Raw genomic sequence first — 26,280 nt, 5'->3', positions numbered from 1 at the left:
TCTTTGATAAGACAGATCATGAATTATTCTCAAAAAGAAAATAAAACCTTTTATCAGTGTTGGGAACGTTTTAAGGATTTGTTAAACTGTTGTCCACGTCATGGCTATGAATCTTGGCGAGTTATTGGTTTTTTCTATGAAAGTTTGACTCCTCAAATGCGCCAATTCGTAGAGATGATTTGTAATGGTGAATTTTTGAATAAAGATCCCGATGAAGCTTTTGAGTACTTTGATTTACTAGCAGAGAATGCCCAATCTTGGGATACCACTGATACTCTAGGACATTCTAGTAAAATCAAGCCTTCTTCTACAGTTTCTGGTGGTGGTAAGTACCAACTAAAAGATGAAGATGATTTAAGTGCAAGAATATCTACTTTGACCATAAAAGTAAAGGCCATGGAATTAAGGAAAGTTCACGAAATCATAACTGTGCCTAAAAGAGAAAACGTTTGTGACATTTGCGAGACCATGGGACACCTAACACATGAATGTCCAACTATTCCAGCTTTTAAGGAGGTGTTGCATGATCAAGCAAATGCCATAAACACTTTTAAAAAGCTTGTTTCATCCCCCTATTCTAAGACTTACAATCCAGGATGGAGAAATCACCCAAATTTTAGTTAGAGGAGTAATAATGTTGCACTACCCCCACAACCTCAAGGACATTCTAATTTTGTTCCATATGCTCCCCCGCCAAAGAATAACCTTGAGGATACCTTGCAACAATTCATGCAAAGCCAGACAGTGATAAATAATCAGACATCTCAGGCATAAATGACATTAAGAACACTCTCATCAAATTGACATCTTCATTGAGCATTCAAGAAAAAGGTAAATTTCCTGCTCAAGCTCACCCCAACCCACAAGGACAATATGGTGTGAGTGATTCTTCATCTTCTGACACTCATCTTGAACATGTCAAATTTATTACTACACTTCGCAGTGGAAAAATTATTGATAAAACTATTTCTGTGAAGGGCCCAAAGCTTAAGGATATTTCAAAATCAAAGAGTAGTGATGATATTGACAAGTCCAAGCCAAGTGAAGAAATGAGATGTCCGATTCCTGCTCCTTTTCCTCAAAGATTGCAGCTCCCTCAGAAATCAAATCAAAATGCTGAAATTTTTGAACTTTTCAAGCAAGTCAAAATTAGCATCCCCCTGTTGGATGCAATCAAACAAATCCCGTCATATGCCAAAATTTTGAAAGATTTGTGTACAATCAAGCGAAAGCTTAGGTGCTGTTTGGTAACACTTACGTTTTCAGTTTTCTATTTATATTTACAAAAATTTTAAAAACTCAAATAAAAACTTGTTTGGTAAAATTTTTGATTTATAAATCAGTGGTCTCAGTTTATAAATTTGGCCAAAAAATAAAAACACAAAAAATGTGTTTCCATTTTGAGTTTTCAGTTTTTTTTTTTTTTTTTACCACCTAACACTAGCCACCACCCGCCACCATTTTCCACCACCGTCTTCCACCACCACCACCCACCACCTGCCACCACCGTCTTCCACCACCACCACCCACCACCTGCCACCACCACCCACCTGCCACCCACTCGCCACCACCACCCACCCCTCGCCGCCACCGCCGCTGCCGCCACCACCACCACCACCACTACCCACCACCCACCTGCCATCCACCCGCCGCCATCCACCACCCGCCACTACCATCCACCGCCCGCCACCTACTTGCCACCACCACTCACCACCCACCTGCCACTACCATCCACCACCAGCCACCTGTCACCCACCCGCTACCCACCTGTCACCACCACCACCACCACCCACCACCCACCACCCACTCGCTACCACCCGCCACCGTCACCCACCCACCTGCCACCTACCTGCCACCAGCCACCCACCCGCCACCACCACCACCCACTTGCTACCACCTACCACCCGCCACCGTCACCCATCATCACCACCCATCATCACCACCCACCACTCACTTGTCACCACCCGCCATCCGCTACCCACCTGCCACCACCACCCACCACCCGCCACCACCACCACCACCACCACCCGCTCGCTACTAGCCACCACCCGTTACCGTCACCCACCCACCCACAACCACCACCACTTGCTACCTAACCGCCACCACCACTCACCTGTCACCACCCACCTGCCACCACCACCACCCACCACCCGCCACCACCCACCCGCTTCCACCCACCACCCGCCACCGTCATCCACCCACCACCACCACCCACATCCACCCGACACCACCTACTACCACCAGCTACCCACCACCCACCGTCACCACTTTCCACCACTGTCTTCCGCCGCCACTTGCCATTTCTCACTCTTTTTTATATTTTTAAAATTTTTTAAATATTTTGTCAATTACCAAACGCGTTTGTAGTTTATGTTTTTTCTAAAAATAAACAAAAAATAAAATAAAAACCAGTTTATAAAATTTTTGTAAATATAAACTGAAAACGTAAACGTTATCAAACACACCCTTAATGTACAAAAGAAAGCCTTTTTGACAAAACAAGCAAGTGCGATAATTCAGCAAACTTCCCCACCAAAGTTGAAGGATCTAGGATGCCCCACAATCTCGTGTGATTGGGAACTATAGGATAGAGCAAGCTTTGCTTGACCTTGGGGCAAGTGTAAACCTTTTACCATATACAGTTTATGAACAGTTAGGTCTTTGAGAGCTTAAACCGATTGCCATTACACTCCAACTTGCAAACCGTTCTATGAAAATACCAAGGGGAATTGTGGAAGATGTGTTGGTTCAAATAGATAACTTCTATTTTCTTGTCGATTTTATTGTATTGGACACACATCCTGTTTTGCATACACACACACAAATTCCTGTCATTTTAGGTCATCCATTCCTTGCAACTTCCAATGCTTTGATTAATTGTAGAAATGGTGTGGTGAAATTGTCTTTTGGTAATGACTTTGGAATTAAATATTTTCAACATTTGCAAACAACCAAGGGATAGTGATGAGATTGAGAAAGTGAACTTGATTGATACATTTGTTGAAAAGCATTTCAATAACTCCTATTTTTCTGATCCACTTGAATCTTGCTTAGTTAATTCTTGTGATTTTGATGAAGATTCAGAAATTGCATACATTTATTCTTTATTGGAGTCTACACAGGAATTGAAAGACTACAAGTGGAAGCCAAAGTTTGAGCAGTTGCCAACTTCTGTGCGTAAGCCTTTACCATCAAGTGAACAAATACCGAAACTTGGTTGAAACCTTTGCCTGCAGAGTTGAAGTATGCATTTTTAGGACCTGAGGACACATATTCAGTGGTAATATCTTCTAAACTTGACTCTGTGCAATAAGGTAAATTACTCAATGTTTTGAGACAACATAAATGGGCAATAGAATGGACCATTGCAGACATTAAGGGAATTAGTCCCTTGGTGTGCACTCACAGAATTTATTTGGAAGAAAATGCCAAACCTTCGAGAGAGATGCAACGTAGGTTGAATCCTACAATGAAAGATATTGTGAGATGAGAGGTTCTTAAGCTATTAGATGTGAGGATCATTTATCCCATAACTGATAGCAAATGTTTGTGTCCCACACAAGTAGAACCCAAGAAGTTTGGAATAACTGTGGTAAAAAATGAGAACAATGAGATGATTCCAACTCGTGTTGTTACAGGTTGGCGTATGTGCATTGACTATAGGAAATTAAATTCCATGACTAGGAAAGACCATTTCTGTTTGCCATTTTTGGACCAAATTTTAGAAAGGGTAGTGTAGACACCCCATTTTTGACCGTCCTCAAGACTTGGACGTCACCGCTTGAACACTCGGTGATCATCCATGTTCGTGTTTGTTTTGAGTTCCCGGAGGTCTTGGCTACGCGCCATGCCTCAGGATCTCTCGACTTGCTTGTTCTGTGCTTGGTTTTACCCCAAGGACTTGTTTGTTTTTGCACCTGAGGGTAGAGAGTAGCTTGCTAGCTACCCCTGATACCCACCGGCCATGGCTTGAGGCCACCGGCCGTGTTTTGAGGCTACCGGCCATTGGTGAAATAGTCCATTGGCCAGTCGACATTTTGTGTGGCCGGCCGACCACCTATTTGGCCGATGGCCTCCTTTTCTGGCCGATACCACCTTTTTCCCTTTTACAGGCATAATGCATGCCAGCTGTGCCAGCTGGAATGCATGGACCCTCCTTCCCATGCACGAGTGTGGCTGTTTTGCCCCTTTTGCACCTTTTTGGTCTAGCTTCTTGAGGAAGCTTGGACCTTTGTCTTAGCTTCCTCAAGAAGCTTGGACACCTGTCCCAACTTCCTAAGGAAGCCTTGGCCCCTTTGCCTTGGCTTCTTTAGGAAGACTTGACCCTTTTTGAATAGCTTCCCTTGGAAGCTTAGTCTTTGCATTGTCTATATAAGAGCCCCAACCCTCTCCTTTGTGAGGTTCAGCAAAAACCAGAGAAAAATACATATATATATCTGATATACACTTTCTCTTTATATATCTCCCCCTCTCTCTTCATTTGTGTGGGTTTGAGAGCCTAAAGGTGTGTTTTCTTCTTAGTTTTGCACTAAGACACACACCTTTACACCATACTTCGACTTGGGAGGTCTTGAGGGTTTATTTTTCAGGTTTTGAGCTGGTTTTAATCAGAAGAGAGTGACTGGACTTGCTGTTCTTGAGGTGTTCTTCAAGGGTAACACTTTTGCTTTAGATTCCCCAATCTTGCATTAGCTTTTGACCTATCTTGCTTACTGATTTAGACTTTGTGTATAACTAAAAAACGTCTTGTATTTGCATGCTTAAGATACTTCATTAAGGTTGTTTTGTTGTTTGGGGTCGACCTCCCCCTCTAGGGTCTTGTTTGGCTCTTTTGTGCTCTCTTTGTTAAGCTTTGAATACTATCGTGCTTTGGCCTTCTCACCACTGAAATCCAGTGGATTTTCAGTGGTGATGAAGAGGGTTTGAGGTCTTGCATAGAGGAGGGACACCCCTCTCCCTTTGTGTCTCTTTTGTTTACATTTTTGGCTCATAAGGGTAGCATGTATGCCTAGCTTTGTTTGGCTTCATTTCAGAGGTTATTTGGTGTTTATTTAGCATGTTTTACCTCTGTCCTATGTCGGTTTGTTGACCTTTTGCATGCATAATACACTTGCCTTGTATTCCTCCATTTTGCCTAGAAATACAGCTTGACTTTGGACCATCATGTTTGCATGCTTTGGCTTAGCTTTGTGAAGTTTTTGGTCATGTTCTAACATGCTTAAGGTCTGTCTTGAGTCTTTGGAGCCATGCTTGCCATGCTTTATATAGTCTCTTTGTATTCTAACTTGTTGGCTTCGGGTGTGTGAGTTGTTAGCATGCCTCATTTGGTCTATTTCAGTGATTTGGAATCATTTGTCATGCCATTTCAGTTCATGTTTTATGCCTACATGCTTGCATTTGTCACCCTTTTAATGCCTTGAAGAGTTATGGTCTTATGCTCCATGTTTGGGCTTGTGTGCATGCCCCTTTGTTTAAGTCATTTGGGCTGCCATATCAGTGGGTTTTGGGGCATATTTTGATGCATAAAAACTCTGTTTTGGGTTTCTTAGCTCATACCATGTTTGCTTGGGGGTATGTGTTGAGCAATGCTCTCTTTTGTGGCCTTGAATACCTTCTATTTTGCATCCATTCCCTAGCATATCTTGGCGTCATCTTTTGCATACTTCTCAGAGTTTAACATGAGTGCTTAATGTCCAAACATATTGCCTTTAAGTATGCTTAAAGTTGTCCCCTTTCATGTTTAGGTGATAGGCCTTGGTGTGTGTGTGTGTGTGTGTGCTTGCATGCATAAGTTGTGCCTTTTTTTGACTCTTTTGGCCACTGTTTTAGGGTGGGCTGAGGCCTTCTCATTTCAGTATGAGCCCATCCTTGCACACTTTGCATGTTTGACATGTTGCATTGCATTGGTTGCATGCTTACATTGCATCATGTTTGCATGTTTGCACGTTACTTAGCTGAATCGCATTATATAGTCTTGTTGTATGCTTGACATGTTCATATTGCATTAGTGTAGCCTTGCATGAGTTGCATCAATTTGCATTGTATATGGCATACTTGCATTGCATCGCTTAGTTTGGGGTGTCAAACCAAGCATGAGAGGAGAGGTGTGTTCGTACCCGAAGTGACGAAACGCGTCTCGACCCTCGGTCGCCAATACCCTTGATCTCAACATGATAGGGTGTTAGCACTCATTTGTTTGTTGCACGTATCTACATTAAGTTGCTAACTTGGCTTCTTAGGCCATCATGCCTCGAATTGCGTAGTTGATGGCCCGAGGGTCGAGGGCCATGCTCCTTTGAGTCCATTGCATGATAGGGAGTGTGGCCATGCTCACATTTGCTTGAAAATTCCATGCCATACACTGCTTGCCCTCTGCTGCTGTCAACTGCAGGATTCTGCAGGAAGCAATGGCCGACTGGCCATCTACAGTGCCAACCGACCATCAGTGGCTGGCCGGTGGTACAAAAGTTGGCTGATAATCCCATTACCATGGCCGTTGGACTTTAGTTCTGGCCGGTGACATCCCAGAGCACTCAGAGGATGATCCAAAAGGGGTCTAGAGACTTTCAGAATTTTCAGAGGAGCAAGGCATTGAAAACAGAGGCAGCAGTGCTATGGCAGCGAGTTTCTGGGCGAGACGAGTCAAGCATGCATCATTTACACATTCCGAGGCAGGGCTGCGGCCACCCTTCTTCTGCATTTAATTTGTTAATTAGTTAAGAATTCTGTAATAATTAATTTAGCGGTATTCATTTGGTTGTGTAATATTTATTCAGACCCTCCGAGTGAGGGCAATTGTGTAATAAGTGTGCGTGAGTGTGTGTATGTCTCCCAACCCCACGTCTTCCTTCCCTTTTATTTACTAGCTTTTGTTGGTTAGTCTAGGGCATGTTTCAATTAGCATACAGTATGATAGCATGTTTGCATCCATTCATTCGTTTTGCATACACCAGGCTCGGCCCATCATTCTAACTGCATTTGTATTTCAAATCCAAATTGAATACGTGCTAATTGTAGCATTTCACATGTCATTGTAGATTAGCCAAGCCTATCTTAGTTGCATTTCGCATGTGTTGCATTAGCCATCTTAACATGAACTAGGATCATGCATGTGATTACTAACTAGTTTTCGTTTTGGCTCGGAGTACTCGGTAAGTTCTTATGCTTTAGCATATTTGCATACGTGTGAGTGTTGCCATGACAGCATGCTTACCATGAGGCTATTTTCTTATGTCATATAACTGCTTGAATGCCTGTGGATGGAGGTTAAATTACCTAAATTGGAATAATGCATTAAAACTGTGAATTTTAAGCCCACTAGATGGTGGCAAAACCATGTTTTCTAAGCCCACCCAAGGGTGGCAAAACCTACATTTTAGCCTATTTACGAGTAGCAAACCATTTTCAAGATAAGCATGCAATGTTTTGTTCCAAATTAGGCGATTTGGTCTATACTTGTTTGCTGTGCACATAACATTGTAATTCTAGGCTAATAACCGGAATAGGAACACATAATACTTTCAAAACAAGATATCACGGTTAGTAGAGGGGGTGCTCATAGCTGACCTTCCCCAATCGTACCCAAGTTCCCGAGCCGAGGCAACTTTGGTAATGACGGACACGTGGCCTTTGGCACCGAGTCAGGGTTTCCTAAATTTTCCAAAATAAAATATTTAGGTGGTGACTCTGTATCTGGCAAAGCACCCCATGTTTGGCACTTCTTTTCTAAAAATCTGTTTTCCAAAACAATTTGTTGGATTTGGACTCTTTGATTCAGATTAAGAACCGTGACAATTTGAGAGTCCTGAACTGTAGTGAGCCCAATATGAACAGAACGGGACTCATTCTCCTGGGACGTTCGGGGACGTCTACAGTTTCTGGAGACTCTGCTGGGGATTTTAGAGGGCTTGACTCGAACTCATGATATCTTGTTTTGACTACATTTATGTGTTTCTTTGCATTACATGTGCATTGGTGCGCCTAGGACACCGTGTTGGCCATTTGCTATTCCTGAACGGTTTGCCAGAGGCTTGTCTTGTCAAGGCAAAACCATAAGGCTGACCGGTTGCGGGCTCTACCAGTATGGGAACACAAATCCCGATTTTTACCGGGGCACCCTTTTTGACCATTCGACCAAGTGCATATTCAGAATCTATAGTGACCATTCCAAACTAGGACAGGTTGCTTACCCGATTATAGGTTGTTTGAAACTGCTGTGTGCGTAGTGAAACCCTAGCTCCTGATAAAATAGGACAGGGAAACCCTACCCCAACATAGGGGTGTTTTGGCTCTCACTTGTTTGTTATGTGCTTTAGAGTGCGTCTCTACAGGAATGCATGTATCAGTTTATAAGTTTGAGTGTGGGCATCAGCATCAGTATTTGGGAATCAGTTATATCTGCGGGTATCAGATTCAGTTTTGGGACAGTAATTTGAGGAACAGTGATCAGTGGTCGAATACAGTTATTCAACTATGCTCATATCTGTTTTGGCGAAACCAGGCTGAGGTGCTGTCTGTTTTCCCTTTTGCTAGGTAGTCCTGGAACCGTAGCTTCAGAAGGCTCCACTATCCCCCGGGTACATTGGATTTGTGCTGATAAACTTTGTCAGTTCAGAGACTCAGTTCAAGGGGAATCAGGGCCAGAGAAGGCTAGTCAGGCACAGACCACCAGTACAACAGCTACTAGATCAGTGATCTTTGAGCAGTCGGGTTGAGATTTCTGAGCCTACTGCAGACACAGATATACCGGTTGTTCAGTTAGATCAGGACAATATATCAGGTCTAGAAGAGATGGTGCACCAACTCCAGGATAGTATGAAAGCCTTGCAGCAAGACGCTGTCCGTCAAGCAGAATTCGCCAAGCAACAGGCCGTGGTCATAGCCCAACAGGCAGAGACAATTGCCAGGTTAGAGTAGCAAACTGGAGTATCTACTTCACACCAGGCTCCTCTCCCACCAAGAGTTCCCATACTCGGGGAGGCAACCCACGTCCGGGATGATACGGACATTCCAGTCGGGCCACCTCCGCCCCCGATCCTACCCCAGCTATCTAAAGCGCCGATCAACCTGCCGGATTCACCCTTTGAGTTTGAGGTGGACCCTATGGCATTAAAACTAAACAAGCTTGAAAAACTGTTCAAGAAATCTCAAGGAGTGAAGTCCATCCCGGACATCGAGGATGGGTATACCGACGCAGCTGTGACGCTGCCAGACAGATTCAAGATGCCACATATTGACCGTTTCGATGGGTCCGAGGACCCCATGGTGCACTTGCGGCTATTTTCAGACATTTTAAGGCCAATGGGCCTCACCAAGTTACAGAAGCTTTCTTTGTTCAGCCGGACCCTGTCGGGTATAGTGGCCATCTAGTACGCAAAACTGGAAGACTCCGTCAAAAGGAACTGGGAGGAGATGGCCGAGGCCTTCGTTGCACAGTACTCCTATAAGGCACAAATCGAGATTACAACTCGTGATCTCGAGACAACAAGGCAGGAGCCTAAGGAGAGTTTCTTTGAATTCGTAACCCGCTGGAGGGCCAAGGCCTCAATGATAACCATAAGGCCGACGGATAAGGATCAAATACGGATGGTTGTGTACAACCTCCAACCCAAACTGATGCAGAAAATGATCGTGCTCCCCTTCCCTACCTTTTCAGATCTGCATGAGATGGGAGTACAGATTAAGGATGTTTTGAAACAAGGCCTGATTGACAATGACAGAGAGCAGGCCAGGAGGGCGTTTTCCCGCAGTTCGAATGCGACCATCAGCGGTGATGCAGCTGCAAGATCTTCCGAAGTAGGCATGGTCGCCACCACCACACCAAGAACAGCCACCCCCTTTGTTGGTGCATCCAATCCAAACTCCCGAACTTCGAACTATCTACCCCGAGGCAAGAGGGTTTTCACCCCACTCTATATGCCTTTGTCTAAAGCCCTAGGGGTCCTACTCAAGAAAGGACATCTAAAACCCTTAGAACAACGGCCTCTACCCGATCCTCTCCATCTAAAGCATGACCCGGCTAAGTACTGTGCTTTCCATCAACAAACTGGTCATGACACTAACAGTTGCGTCCGTTTTCGTCACGAGATACAAAATCTGATTGACAATGAGGTCATCGTCGCACCAAGCTCTGTAAAGTCTATCGGCACTTAATCAGTGAACTTGTGGGGAATAATGTGACTGTGTGATCGAAGGATGAACCACCTGCGGGCGGCGTTCAGTTTATTTTAGATGTGGTGTATGGCACGCACTGTTTTGCGCATTTGTGAATGCTGGTTTTTGTACGTTCTGGCTTGGGTATTGAGTCAGTTCTGTTGTTTTGTTTTGAGTTTGTCTCTTTGTTTTGAGTCAGTCTTTTCATACTGAGCCAGTTGGGTCTGTCTTGTTGTACCGAATCAGTCCTGTTTTGTTAGAGTCTGGTGATTTTGGGGGTGTAACCTCGGACATCACTTACTTGTTTTGTGTTTATCTTTTCGTTTTTCTTTTGAGTCTGTGTCTGCCGAGGAGCCAGTTACGCCAACAGATCTTAATAGAACAGTAGTGATTTTTACACTCTTGTGTTTGCTTCTGCCGTGTGCCAGTTGTGCCAGAAATTCTAAATGAGATGGCAGTATTTGACTAGAAGCTGTGTCTTTTCTGTGCCTTGAATTCATTGCATCGACCTAAGTTTTCCAAAAAAAATTTCGAAACATTGTGATAAAAACGAAGAGGAAGGAATTCCTCAGGTTTTGTAAAATTTGATCAATTGAGAGAAAGAGAGGCATGCTAAGCCCTTAATGATCAAGATCATGCTTGTTAATGTGAGTACTGAGAAGGATCCTGACTTGATCCAAATTGGTTCTACATTATCTTCAGCGCGAGCGATTTGTCGCTTTCTTAAAAGATTTCAAAAATTGTTTTGCGTGATCTTGCGAAAACCTGTGTGGAATCACTCTTGAGATTGTGCAGCCTAGGATCGCTCTCAGCCTCAAGACTCGACCCCTCATTGTCAAACCTTGGACTTAAGTTCAGAAATGTTCAATGGTCAACTACAACGTGAGGCCCATGTGGCCAAATTCAAAGCAACCCTCGAACAAGAGGCAAAAAAGTCAGATCAAAAAGATCAGATGTCAACAAAAGAAGCTTGTAAAGCTAGATCAGAAGCACCCCTGGAACTAGGGGCAAAGAATTTCAAATGTGCTCGAAGAGCTGAAGATGGATCATTCCACAAATCAAAGAAGGTCGGCAAGAATGCCAAATCCCCGAAGGGAGGAAAGAAGACAGTTTCTGCTAAAGAACAACTGAGTTCCTATCCGCAACACTAGGGCAAAATCAACCCCCCGTTGGATGGACTCCTGCATCGTCAGCGAACAGCAGCCATTCTCCTAGATTCAGATGACTTTAGGATCCTAAAACCATTTGACATGGACAAAGCTACACTTTTACCCTTAAGAGGCTCGCTGGGCCAAAAACCCGAAAGGACGACCCAGGCAAAAGCTAGAGCAAGAAAAAGAAGAAAAGAAAAAAAAAGAAAAAATGCAAAAAACAAAAAAGAAATGAAGAGCAATAAAAATTGGAAAAAAAAAAGAAGAAGAAAAGAAAAAAAAATGAAAAGAATTAAAAAGAAAAGAAGAAAAGCATAGCTTGCAAGGTTGAAAATCCAGAATGGCGACCTTGGCAAAAGTTAGAGCGCAAAATGAGAGGTTAATAACCGAGTGTACCTTAAGCCCGAACTACGTAAGGCTTGATTTCCATCTTTGGGATACGTAGGCAACTTCGTTCTGAAGTCCAGCCACAAACACTTCCAAATCAATTATGTCCATATAATGGTTTTGATCATCTTTGCCTTCTCTGTATCCGAGAGTTTGGTTGTGACCTTCACTGTGAAGACTGATTACAACGCGCTGTGGTACTATCCAAACAAGGGGCAACTTTCCGTTGCCAATGCGCTGCGGTGCTATTCAAACAAGGGGCAATTTTCCGTTGCCATGCAGCTCTCCTCAAACAAGGGGCAATTTTCCTTGGGATCTGAGGTTATGCATCTCAAGAGTAAGTTTCGTGCTCGTTGAGCAGTGGCTATTTGCAAAAATAATTTTTGAGAATTTTTACTAAGGTTGACTGATCTCTCAAAAATTATTCCATATTTTCCAAAACTGGACTATTTCTTGGACCCAAAAAGGAAAAATTTTCAGTGCTCATAACCTAACTTGCATGATTTTCAAATCAAAAATCGAACAAGTATGTTAATCTAACTCTCATATTGGTCAAAATTGTTTTAGTAGAAAGCAAAAACAAAAAATGGTCAAAATGATGAAATAGGGGCACAGTTGAGTCAGGTGTTATGTCTTTCTCCCGTTGTCAACATACTTGCCAGAAAGGGCACTCTACTTGCTGAAAGGGCACCGTATTCGCCAGAAAAGGGCACTACTGAAGCTGACCACAAAAGGGCTGAAAGCTCTCTCATCCTCCAAGCAACGAGGTATCAAGCCAAGTGCGAAGCACGAACCGGAATGGGACAAGATATTCCACTCCCTTATCTAGACAGATCTGATCACGTCCAAACTCTCTAGCAGAGCATCGTCAACCGATGTCAGCTGCAGATTTGCTACACACCCAATTGTAGCGTAGCCCCTCTATGGAAGAAACTCACTGTTGTGAACAAGAAGAAGAATCTAGCGGAATGCTAGGGGCAAGAGCCCACAACTTTCTGTTTATCCATCAACCACCCAGGGGAGGGACAAAAAATGAGAGATTGAAGAATAGAGAGATGTGCGCTGAGAGAAAAAGCGAGATAAGGGTTTTGAGAGAAAAAAAGAGCTTGAGTGCCAGAGTGATGTGAGAATCACAAATGAGAGAGGGTGGGAAACAATACCCGGAGAAACTGGCTCCTCGTGTACTAAGAGGTCTCTCATCTTTGTAACGCGTCTATATGTTGTGTCTTTTGTTTTGTCTCAATGCTTGCTTTGAGTCGTTTCGAGTGTTACTCGATGTGTTTAGGTTGTTTACCTTTGTTTTTCCTTTGTCGAGTCGTTTTGGCTGTGGCCAGTCGTCGGCTCAATACCCGGTTAAGAACTCATTTCTCAATTCCAAAAAAATTATCTTGTGCTCAGAGTGTTATGCCATTCTCCACATTTGTGCAAAACAATATTTGTTCTTTCATAAAACTACAAGGTCCACCCCCGATAAGTGTGAACAGTAAAACACGGACCTATCTGAAGCTATGTGGGTTCCAAACTGCAAAGCAAAAGAAAAGAAGGAAAATTTGGAGCATCTTAGTGCATTTCAACTTCGGCAAATTCTGAGACTGCATTACAGGTGCACCTTCTCAGGCCTCACCATTTCTCTAGAGTATGAGTGTATCTCAACCTCAAGCTTAAGCCTACTTCAAGTCAGAATCGCAATTAAAGCAACTGCAAATGTCATATCTCGCCAATATAGACAGGGTATCCCCTTTTGAGCTGAGCGTGTTGCCAAGTCCTCTGAGAGGTAAATCGGAGGCACTATAGTACATAATTAGTGCCCCCATACTTGCATAGAACATGCATTTTATCGCACTTCTTTTGTGCACCTCACTCGCGCTATCTTGTGCACCTTACCTGTACTTGTTAGTGCATTACATCGCACTGTTTTGTGTAGTTAATCTACATCGCACTGCCTTGTGCACCTGTATTGCATTGTTATGCACCTCTTCACTTGCATTGCGATGTACTTTCCAGTTGCATTGTTATGCACCTTTTCACTTGCAAATTGTCGTTCTTTCTCCTCGCGCGTGCGATGGGTTAGACCTCCTTTGGTTTAGAGCATTTGGAACACGTTCCAATGCTTATACCTTTCCTAAACACCGGGATACGTCCCTAACCACCGAGATACATCCCTAAACACCAGGATACGTCCCTAACCACCGGGATACGTCCCTATGTTTCTCATTCCTTGCGGAACACCGGGATACGTCCCTATGTTTCTCGTTCCTTGTGAAACACCGGGATACATCCCTATGTTTCTCATTCCTTGTGGAACACCGAGATACGTCCCTATGTTTCTCGTTCCTTGCGAAACACCGGGATACGTCCCTATGTTTCTTATTCTTTGCGGAACATCGGGATACGTCCCTATGTTTCTCGTTCCTTGCGAAACATCGGGATACGTCCCTATGTTTCTCATTCCTTGCGGAACACCGGGATACGTCCCTATGTTTCTCGTTCCTTGCGAAACACCGGAATACGTCCCTATGTTTCGCATTCCTTGCGGAACACCGGGATACGTCCCTATGTTTCCCTTTCATTCCGAAACACCGGGATACGTCCCTATGTTTCTCCTTCCCTCCGAAATACCGGGATACGTCCCTATATTTCTCCTTCCCTCCGAAACACCGGGATACGTCCCTATGTTTCTCCTTCCTTCCGAAACACCGGGATACGTCCCTATGTTTCTTCTTCTTTTCTGAAACACCGGGATACGTCCCTATGTTTCTCCCTCTTTGGTTAAGAGCATTTGGAATACGTTCCAATGCTTGAACCACTCTGAAACACCGGGATATGTCCCTATGTTTCTCCCTTTTTGGTTAAGAGCATTTGGAATACGTTCCAATGCTTATACCTTTCCGAAACACCGAGATACGTCCCTATGTTTCTTGCATGATCATAAGTTATGCTCGGCTTTGTGTATTGTCTTGCATTTTGCCTCTGCCTTCGGGTGCATATCTTTATCTGTAGCTTGTATGCTTTGTCTAAGTCTTCGGCCTTGTCAAAAATGGGTCGTCTCTGGGCTTTGACACTCACACCCGTCATTGTTATGACTTTCAAGTTCTGTCAAAGAGGGGCAACTGTAGACACCACATTTTTGACCGTCCTCAAGACTTGGACGTCACCGCTTGAACACTACCGTCCTCAAGACTTGGACGTCACCGCTTGAACACTCGGTGATCATCCATGTTCGTGCTTGTTTTGAGTTCCCGGAGGTCTTGGCTACGCGCATTGCCTCAGGATCTCTCGACTTGCTTGTTCTGTGCTTGGTTTTACCCCAAGGACTTGTTTGTTTTTGCACCTGAGGGTAGAGAGTAGCTTGCTAGCTACCCCTGATACCCACCGGCCATGGCTTGAGGCCACCGGCCATGTTTTGAGGCTACCGGCCATTGGTGAAATAGTCCATTGGCCGGTCGGCATTTTGTATGGCCGGCCGACCACCTGTTTGGCCGATGGCCTCCTTTTCTGGCCGGTACTACCTTTTTTCCTTTTACAGGCATAATGCATGCCAGCTGTGCCAGCTGGAATGCACGGACCCTCCTCCCCATGCACGAGTGTGGCTGTTTTGCCCCTTTTGCACCTTTTTGGTCTAGCTTCTTGAGGAAGCTTGGACCTTTGTCTTAGCTTCCCCAAGAAGCTTGGACACCTGTCCCAGCTTCCTAAGGAAGCCTTGGCCCCTTTGCCTTGGCTTCTTTAGGAAGACTTGACCCTTTTTGAATAGTTTCCCTTGAAAGCTTAGTCTTTGCATTGTCTATATAAGAGCCCCAACCCTCTCCTTTGTGAGGTTCAGCAAAAACCAAAGAAAAATACATATATATATATCTGATATACACTTTCTCTCTCTATATCTCCCTCTCTCTCTTCATTTGTGTGGGTTTGAGAGCCTAAAGGTGTGTTTTCTTCTTAGTTTTGCACTAAGGCACACACCTTTACACCATACTTCGACTTGGGAGGTCTTGAGGGTTTATTCTTGAGGTTTTGAGCTGGTTTTGATCAGAAGAGAGTGGCTGGACTTGCTGTTCTTGAGGTGTTCTTCAAGGGTAACACTTTTGTTTTAGATTCCCCAATCTTGCATTAGCTTTTAACCTATCTTGCTTACTGATTTAGACTTTGTGTATAACTAAAAAGAGTCTTGTATTTGCATGCTTAAGATACTTCATTAAGGTTGTTTTGTTGTTTGGGATCGACCTCTCCCTCTTAGGTCTTGTTTGGCTCTTTTGTGCTCTCTTTGTTAAGCTTTGAATACTGTCGTTCTTTGGCCTTCTCACCACTGAAATCCAGTGAATTTTTAGTGGTGATGAAGAGGGTTTGAGGTCTTTCATAGGGGAGGGACACCCCTCTCCCTTTGTCTCTCTTTTGTTTACATTTTTGGCTCATAAGGGTAGCATGTATGCCTAGCTTTGTTTGGCTTCATTTCAGAGGTTATTTGGTGTTTATTTAGCATGTTTTACCTCTATCCCATGTCGGTTTGTTGAGCTCTTGCATGCATAATACACTTGTCTTGTATTCCTCCATTTTGCCTAGAAATACATCTTGACTTTGGACCATCATGTTTGCATGCTTTGACTTAGCTTTGTGAAGTTTTTGGTCATGTTCTAACATGCTTAAGGTCTGTCTTGAGTCTTTGGAGCCATGCTTTCCATGCTTTATATAGCCTCTTTGTATTCTAACTTGTTGGCTTCGGGTGTGTGAGTTGTTAGCATGCCTCATTTGGTCTATTTCAGTGATTTGGAATCATTTGTCATGCCATTTCAGTTCATGTTTTATGCCTACATGCTTGCATTTGTTACCCTTTTAATGCCTTGAAGAGTTGTGGTCTTATGCTCCATGTTTGGGCTTGTGTGCATGCCCCTTTGTTTAAGTCATTTGGGCTGCCATATCAGTGGGTTTTGGGGCATATTTTGATGCATAAAAACTCTGTTTTGGGTTGCTTAGCTCATACCATGTTTGCTTGGGGGTAGGTGTTGAGCAATGCTCTCTTTTGTGGCCTTGAATACCTTCTATTTTGCATCCATTCCCTAGCATATCTTGGCGTCATCTTTTGCATACTTCTCAGAGTTTAACATGAGTGTTTAATGTCCAAACATATTGCCCTTAAGTATGCTTAGAGTTATCCCCTTTCATGCTTAGGTGATAGGCCTTGGTGTGTGTGTGTGTGCTTGCATGCATAAGTTGTGCCTTTTTTTGACTCTTTTGGCCACTGTTTTAGGGTGGGCTGAGGCCTTCTCATTTCAGTATGAGCCCATCCTTGCACACTTTGCATGTTTGACATGTTGCATTGCATTGGTTGCATGCTTACATTGCATCATGTTTGCATGTTTGCACGTTACTTAGCTGAATCGCATTATATAGTCTTGTTGTATGCTTGACATGTTCATATTGCATTAGTGTAGCCTTGCATGAGTTGCATCAATTTGCATTATATATGGCATACATGCATTGCATCGCTTAGTTTGGGGTGTCAAACCAAGCATGAGGGGAGAGGTGTGTTCGTACCCGAAGTAACGAAACGCGTCTCAATCCTCGGTCGCCAATACCTTTGATCTCAGCATGATAGGGTGTTAGCACTCATTTGTTTGTTGCACGTATCTACATTAAGTTGCTAACTTGGCTTCTTAGGCCATCATGCCTCGAATTGCGTAGTTGATGGCCCGAGGGTCGAGGGCCATGCTCCCTTGAGTCCATTGCATGATAGGGAGTGTGGCCATGCTCACATTTGCTTGAAAATTCCATGCCATACACTGTTTGCCCTCTACTGCTATCAACTGTAGGATTCTGCAGGAAGCAATGGCCGGCCGGCCACCTACAGTGCCAACCGATCATCAGTGGCTGGCCGGTGGTACAAAAGTTGGCCGATAATCCCATTACCATGGCCGGTGGACTTTAGTTCTGGCCGGTGACATCCCAGAGCACTCAAATGATGATCCAAAAGGGGTCTAGAGACTTCAGAATTTTCAGAGGAGCAAGGCAGTGAAAACAGAGGCAGCAGTGCTATGGCAGCGAGTTTCCGAGCGAAACGAGTCAAGCATGCATCATTCACACATTTCGAGGCAGGGTTGCGGCCACCCTTCTTCTGCATTTAATTTGTTAATTAGTTAAGAATTCTGTAATAATTAATTTAGCGGTATTCATTTGGTTGTGTAATATTTATTCAGACCCTCCGAGTGAGGGCAATTGTGTAATAAGTGTGCGTGAGTGTGTGTATGTCTCCCAACCCTACGTCTTCCTTCCCTTTTATTTACTAGCTTTTGTTGGTTAGTCTAGGGCATGTTTCAATTAGCATACAGTATGATAGCATGTTTGCATCCATTCATTCATTTTGCATACACCAGACTCGGCCCATCATTCTAACTGCATTTGTATTTCAAATCCAAATTGAATACGTGCTAATTGTAGCATTTCACATGTCATTGTAGATTAGCCAAGCCTATCTTAGTTACATTTTGCATGTGTTGCATTAGCCATCTTAACATGAACTAGGATCATGCATGTGATTACTAACTAATTTCCATTTTGGCTCGAAGTACTCAGTAAGTTCTTATGCTTTAGCATCTTTGCATGCGTGTGAGTGTTGCCATGACAGCATTGCTTATGTGATATAACTGCTTGAATGCCTGTGGATGGAGGTTAAATTACCTAAATTGGAATAATGCATTAAAACTGTGAGTTTTAAGCCCACTAGATGGTGGCAAAATCATGTTTTCTAAGCCCACCCGATGGTGGCAAAACCTGCATTTTAGCCTACTTACGAGTAGCAAACCATTTTCAAAACAAGCATGCAATGTTTTGTTCCAAATTAGGTGATTTGGTCTATACTTGTTTGCTGTGCGCATAACATAGTAATTCTAGGCTAATAACCGAAATAGGAACACATAATGCTTTCAAACAAGATATCACGGTTAGTAGAGGCCGATCTTCGATCGGGTGACAGTGGGTGCTCATAGCTGACCTTCCCCAATTGTACCCAAGTTCCCGAGCCGAGGCAACTTTGGTGATGACGGACACGTGGCCTTTGGCACCGAGTTAGGGTTTCCTAAATTTCTCAAAATAAAATATTTAGGTGGCGACTCTGTATCTGGCAAAGCAGTCCATGTTTGGCACTTCTTTTCTAAAAATCTGTTTTCCAAAACAATTTGCCGGATTTGGACTCTTTGGTTCAGATTAAGAACCGTGACAATTTGAGAGTCCTGAACTGTAGTGAGCCCAATATGAACAGAACAGGACTCATCCTCCCGGGGCGTTCGGGGACGTCTACAGGTAGCTGGACATGCATTTTATTGTTTCCTAGATGGGTACTTGGGATATTACCAAATTGAAGTTTCATTAGAGGACCAAGAAAAAACCACTTTTACATGTCCCTTTGGTACTTTTGCTTTTCGAAGGATGCCATTCGGATTATGTAATGCTCCAACCACTTTTCAAAGGTGCATGCTGAGTATTTTTAATGATATGGTGGAACAATTTTTAGAAGTTTTTATAGATGATTTTTCTGTATTTGGAGTTTCTTTTGATGATTGTTTAACAAATTTACAGAAAGTTTTGTCCAAATGTGAAGAAAAGAACCTTGTGTTAAACTAGGAGAAGTGTCAATTCATGGTTACTTCTGGGATTGTACTTTTACACATTGTTTCTTCTAAAGGAATTGAGGTAGATAAATCTAAAATTGAGTTAATTGCAAATCTATCTACCCCAAAGATTGTTAAAGATGTTAGATCATTCTTAGGACATGCAGGTTTTTGTAGGAGATTCATTAAGGATTTTAGTAACCATATCTAGGCCATTATGTAATCTCTTATTAAAAGATGCACCTTTTGAATGGACTAATAAATGTCAAGAGGCTTTTGAAAAATTGAAACTATGCTTACTTCTGCCCCTATCATGCAACCACCTAATTGGTCTTTACCTTTTGAAATTATGTGTGATGCTAGTGATTATGCAATTGCAGCTGTTTTGGGACAACGCATGGACAAAAAGCCATATGTCATTTACTATGCTAGTAAAACTTTGAATAATGCCCAAATGAACTACTCGACCACAGAAAAAGAGTTGCTAGTTGTAGTATTTGCTCTTGACAAAATTCATGCTTATTTAATTGGATCACCTTGTAGTTCGCCTCTTTCGCGCCTCCTTTCGGAAGCTCGGAAAGAAGCCTTACAGTTTGGACTCCCGCGGTTCTAAATCTAATCTCACAAGTGCAATGTGAAATTGATAATCACCAAAGAGTCCAAATCCGGCAAATCTTTTGGAAATTTGATTTTAGGATCAAAAATGCCAAAATTGGATTACTTTGTCAGATACAGAGACATCACCTAAATATTTTATTTTGGAAAAATTTAGAAAACCTATGACTCATGCCAAAGGCCATGTGTCCGTCATCACCAAAGTTGCCTCGGCTCGGGAACTTAGGTACGAGAGGGGAAGGTCATGAATTGAGCACCCCCGCTCGCCCGATCGAAAATCGGCCTCTACTAATCATGATATGATATTTTATAAACATTATGTGCTCTTATTCCGGTTATTAAACTAGCATTACTATGTGATGTGCACAAGCAAGTATAGACTAGTTTGCTTAATTTGGAACAATTCAACTCATGTTTGTTTACGAAAATGGTTTGAATTTGCCACCTCAAGTGGGCTTAAAGATTGTGGATTTGCCACCAAACATAATGGGCTTAAAACAAGATTTGCCACTCAACAAAGTGGGCTTAAAACGCCAATTCGTTGAATCGTTCCAACTCAAACAACAAGCCTTCATCCACAGGCATTCAAGCAATTTAGCAAGTAAGCACATAGCCTTATGATGAGCATGCTAATCATGGCAACATTCACATTCATACAAGTATGCTAAAGTATAAAAACTCACCTAGTACTCCAAGTCAAGAAAATATGAGTTAGTAAAAATATGCATGATTTCTAACTATACAAGATACCTAATGCAACACATGCAATAATGCAATTAATAGGCTCGGCTACTAATATGGCATATGGATCGATTTGATAACATGCGGTCAAACACGTATTCAAAAAAGTATTGAAATGACAATGCAGTTTGAATGATGCACCGAGCCTCGGTGCATGCAATACGAATGAATAGATGCAAGCATAAGGTATGCTAATTTGAAATATGTCCCTAATCTAACCATCAAAAGAGATTAAATAAAAGAGAGAAAGACGTGGAGTTGGAAGACATACACACACTCACACACACTTATTACAACATTACGCCCTCGCGAAGAAGGGTCCGAATAAATAAAAGCTAACTAGCTAGCTAAGCTAAACTAATTAAGCTAATTATTACAACACTTGAAATGAATTAACTATCTAAGTTAATTAAATATTACAAAGCCAACTAATTAGCTAAATACTTAACTAATTAATTACAAAACAACTGAGCTAATTAATTACAACATGAATTAATTAACTAATCTACTTAAATAATTACACCACTTGCATGCATTAGCTATAACTAATTACCTAAGCAAATTAACTAAAAGGCCTCCGGAAATGAGGGATGCATGCATGCTCAGTTTTTCACCCAAAAGTCCACTATTTTGCTGCTGCAAGCCTCTGTTGCACAGAAGCACTTACAATTTCTCCTTCTCCAGATCAACTCTGTTTTGCTTCAGAAACACTCTGCTGAATTTTCGTTAGTGGCCGACAGTGGGGCCGGTCGGCCACTGCTGATGGTCGGTCGGCCAACAATGATAGCCGGTCGACTACTGATGGTGGCCGGTCGGCTACTAGTGGTGGTTGTCAACCACCACTGGCTTGGACTTCCTTACTGTAACAGAGAGCAAACAGAGCAAAGCAGTGTACTTTTTGAAGGTTTGTTTGTACTGTTACCCTCCTTATCATCACACAAGTTCAAAGGAGTGATACTCTTGGCTCTCAAACCATCAACCAAGCACTTTCAATGCATGATGGCCAAAGAACCAAGTTTGTACAAGTTCGATAAATGCACAAGCAAGACTCAAATGACCATCACCCTATCATGCATGATCAAGGGCAATAGAGACCTAGGAAAATGGCACATTTCATCACTTTTGAGTATGAAATGTTCCATTTTCCTTGTGTTCAAACTAATGTTAGATTTGAACACATGCAATACAACACAAAGAAGTGCTTATCTTACCAATTTTACTTGCCAATTTTGTTTTCACATTTTAGTTATCAAATCATTCTTTAATCAATTTGTCCATTGGTGAGTGTCCTCTAAGATGAAAGAAGTGTCAACCAAAAGATAATATAAGGCAAGAGAAAGATCATGTCATTGATAATGAACCCTTAAAGCGGATTAAACCATTAAGCATAACCTTAATCTCAAGCTTAAAGGATCCCAAACTTAAAACAACCCTCAAAAGCAAATGAAAGAGTGGAGCAAAGTGGAAGGTTGTAGAGATTATAGTGCTGAAATGGAGTGAAAAACAACACCAAAAGATGTTATCAACTCGAACAAGAGGTGTCTAAAACCCTAAAACACCAACTTGTGAGGATTATTACACTACAACCATGCAAAACAAGACCTAAATGACTTAATCAACCAAAAACAGAGTTACAACAGTCCAAAAAAAGAGTCGAAATCATGCTAGAATTAAGCTACAATTTGCTAGAAAAATAGGCTAACACATAGAACTATCTAGGCTAGCAAACAAGACACAAGGAGAGGAGGCTAACCCCTCCTATTTTGAACTTCAAAACATAATTTTTACCACTAAAAATACTCTGAGAATCAGTGTTTAAAATCTTGACAAAAGATAGTCAAAGGGTGGGAAACACAAAGGCAAAAGCCTCCAAAACAAGGTACAAAGAAGGGCTATCAACCCCTCAACCTTTAATGGCCTTAGGACCCAAGCTTCAACCCAAAAATACAGAGTTTTTATAGCCCAAAATCAGTTGGAAAACATGCTGGAATTAAACTACAATTTGCTAGAAAAATAGGCTAACACATAGAGCTATCTAGGCTAGCAAACAAGACACAAGGAGAGGAGGCTAACCCCTCCTATTTTGAATTTCAAAACATGATTTTACCACTAAAAATACTCTGAGAATCAGTGCTTAAAAGCTTGAAAAAAGATAGTAAAAGGGTGGGAAACACAAGGCCAAAAGCCTCCAAAACAAGGTACAAAGAAGGGCTATCAACCCCTCAACCTTTAATGGCCTTAGGACCCAAGCTTTAGCCCAAAAACACAAAGTTTTTAGAGCCCAAAATTAGTTGGAAAACATGCTGGAATGAAAACAAAAGTAGCTAAAACATGGAGCTTTTGAGCTAGTAAACAATCATAAAGAGGGGTGGCTAAACCCTTCATTTTTGGGACCTCAAAACAACATTTTTAGCCTCTGAAAATCTCTGAAAATCAATGGTAAAAAGATCAAAAAAAATTTGAGAAAAGAATGGGAAACACAAGTGTAAAGGCTTAAAGAATAAGGTACAAAGAAGGGTGATTAACCCCTCAACCTTTAATAGCCTTAAACCACTAGCTTCAGCCCATAAAATAGTTGAAAAACACTTCTAAATCAGCAAGAAAAGATAGAAAAGAAGTAGTGCAAAGGTGCTCAAAATTATACCTCTTGAAGAGGAACAACACTTTTGTTCACAAACCAACAAATTCTAAATCTCGAGGACTGAAATTTGGACTCAATAATCTCAGCAAGGAGAGCTTCAATATTGGTTTAGGAAGTGTAGAAAGAGGGTGTATAGGTTGCAAGATAGAGATAGAGAGAGAATTCCAAGAATTGGAGCTTTTGGAATTTTTTTAAACCTTAAACCACAAGGGAAGGCTTGGTATATATAGAAAAATAGCCTAACATGTTGAAAATATCAAGCCTTGAACAGCTGGAGCTTGTGGGGGACAGCTGGCCAAAAATATCTAGGTTTTTCACCAGTGGCCGACCGGCCAGAAGTGTGGATTGTCGACCATCAATGGTGGCCAGTCAGCCACCAATGATGGCCGTTCGGCTATCAAAAATCTGTTTCCAGGCCCGACTTCAAATGGGCCTATCTCCTTCATCTGGACTCCTTTGCAAGTCATTCTTGAGTCTAAATTGAAGCCCCAGAAGTCTAGTTTCAAATAGTGGAATCCTAACATCTAAATTATAAGTGTGCTAAGAGATATGCCTATTTTAGTGAAGTTGCTTAGTTTTGGCTTAACCGGATTAATGCCTAACTTCAACCAGCCATATCTCCCTCATCCGGACTCGGCTTTAGAAGATTCTTGAGTGTAAAATGAAGCCCCAGAAGTCCACTTTCGAATGGTGGTAGCCTCACAACTTAAGTCCAAGTGTACAAAAGGATAGACCTAATTTAGTGAAGGCTGCCCGATCCTCTCTTAACGGTTTATGCCCAACTTCTTCCCCAACTAGGTTTCTTCCCTCTCCTTCAATTTTCTTCAACTCCAAACCTATAAATAAGATGTTTTAAAATATTTTTGAAAGAGTTCACCTCTCTTCCATTTATTTCCACTTTGTCCTTGCTCAGTTTACCGAAAAGTGTAATTTTTAATGAAATGCAAGCCTCGGAACATCATAGAAATTTTTGGGAAAAATATTTTGAAACAGAGGGTTTTAAGGTCTAAAATGATTTTGGTCAAAAATTGTTTTGGTCCAAAATGGGGTGTAAGGTTGGGATTTAGAGCTCCTCTTACTGAAGAAATCAAACGTTTGTACAGCATAACTTTCATCATCGAGTGATCAACCTGTGGCGCCCAAGTCTTAAGGGCGGTCAAAAATGGGGTGTCTACACGCCTATTATTGTATTTATTGACCATGCAGCTTTAAAGTACCTTCTCACCAAACAGGATGCTAAGCCACGCTTGATTAGGTGGATCTTTCTACTCCAAGAATTCAGCATCACAATCAAAGACAAGAAATGAGTAGAAAATGTTGTGGCGGATCATTTATCTCGACTTGTGTTTGATGACTCCATAGAAACAATGCCCATAAAGGATACTTTCCCTAATGAGCAATTGTTTACTATTACTGATTTGCCTTGGTATGTTGATATTGTTAATTATCTTGTTACAGGCATGATCCCGAGTCAATGGAGTGCACAAGACAAAAGGCAATTTTTGGTTGAAATAAAAAAATTCTTTTGGGATGATCCATATTTGTTTAAATATTGTCCAGACCAAATCATAAAACAGATGTGTCCTTAATAATGAAATAAATAGTGTCATCTCCTTTTGCCACTCTGAGGCTTGTGGAGGCCATTTTTCTTCAAAGAAAACCGTTGCAAAAATTTTGCAATGTGGATTTTATTGGCCAAGCCTTTTTAAAGACAGTCATAATTTTTGCAAATCTTGTGAGCGCTGTCAAAAGTTAGGAGGGATAACCCGTAGAAATATGATGCCCTTGAACCCTATTTTAGTGATTGAACTATTTGATTGTTGGGGCATTGATTTTATAGGACCTTTTCCTTCATCTTTTGGATATCTTTATATCTTACTTGCTGTTGATTATGTTTCCAAATGGGTTGAGGCAATTCTTTGCAGGCATAATGATCATTGAACTGATTTTAAATTTTTGAAAGAAAATATTTTGTCAAGGTTTGGAATTCCTCGAGCCATTATAAGTGATGGGGGTTTGCATTTTTGTAATCGATCTTTTGAAGTTTTGATGAAAAAGTATTTTATTACTCATAAGTTGCAACCGCTTATCACCCACAGACAAGTGGTCAAGTTGAACTTGCTAACTGGGAGATTAAAAATATTTTGGAAAAAACGGTTAACCCAAATCGCAAAGATTGGTCCTTGCGACTAACCGATGCACTTTGGGCATACCGTACAGCTTATAAAACCCCGCTTGGCATGTCACCTTATAGACTTGTCTATGGAAAAGCTTGTCACTTGCTAGTGGAACTGGAACATAAGGCATATTGGGCTATAAAGACATTCAATTTTAATTTAGACAAAGCTGGCTCACTAAGAAAATTGCAGATGAATGAGTTAGAAGAAATCCGGAGAGATGCTTATGAGAATTCTAGGATTTACAAAGAAATAATGAAGGTGTTTCATGACAAGCATATTCTTCAGAAAAATTTTAAACCATCACAAAAAGTTCTTTTGTATAATTCTAGATTACATTTATTTCCCGATAAATTGAGATCTAGATGGACTGGCCCTTTCATTGTTAAAACTGTTTTTCCTCATGGAGCCATCGAAATTGAAAACCCAAAGAATGGTAATGTTTTTAAAGTGAATGGGCAGCGTCTGAAACCATTTTTGGAAAATTTTCTAACTGAGGATGAGTCCATGGAACTTAATGATCCAATTTATCAGGATCTATAAAACTTGGATTCAGTTTTCTTTTTCATTTTGCATTATTTTCCTTTTTTTTCTTTTTCTTTTTTTTTTTTTTTTTTTTTTGTATTGCTAACCCATTGTAGGAAAAGCAAACATGATTCATCATTTAAGGTAAACCCCTTCTTGTTTCATTTTTTTTTTTTTACATTGAGGACAATGCACCGTTTAGGTTGGAGAGGGGGATTAATTATCAGTTTGTGTTGATAGCAAAAAAAAAAAAAAGAGTTCAAAGTTATCTCTTATATGTGCATTAAAGTGATTGA

The 26,280-nt window shown here is 41.8% G+C and overlaps 1 non-coding gene and 1 pseudogene across 1 annotated transcript; one reads left to right on the top strand and one right to left on the bottom strand.

Moving 5' to 3' along the window:
* LOC114260125 (small nucleolar RNA R71) lies at positions 1 to 107 on the bottom strand. The gene has a single exon (XR_003628529.2). It is a non-coding gene; the product is annotated as a small nucleolar RNA R71 (small nucleolar RNA).
* On the top strand, positions 87 to 26,002 carry LOC114260116 (uncharacterized; annotated as a pseudogene).
* The last annotated feature ends 278 nt before the right edge of the window (positions 26,003 to 26,280 follow it).

The sequence above is a fragment of the Camellia sinensis genome, chromosome 7 (genome assembly GCF_055761805.1).
Source record: "Camellia sinensis isolate YWXY chromosome 7, ASM5576180v1, whole genome shotgun sequence".
Lineage (NCBI taxonomy): Eukaryota > Viridiplantae > Streptophyta > Magnoliopsida > Ericales > Theaceae > Camellia > Camellia sinensis.
This window is presented reverse-complemented; position numbering and strand designations above follow the sequence as displayed.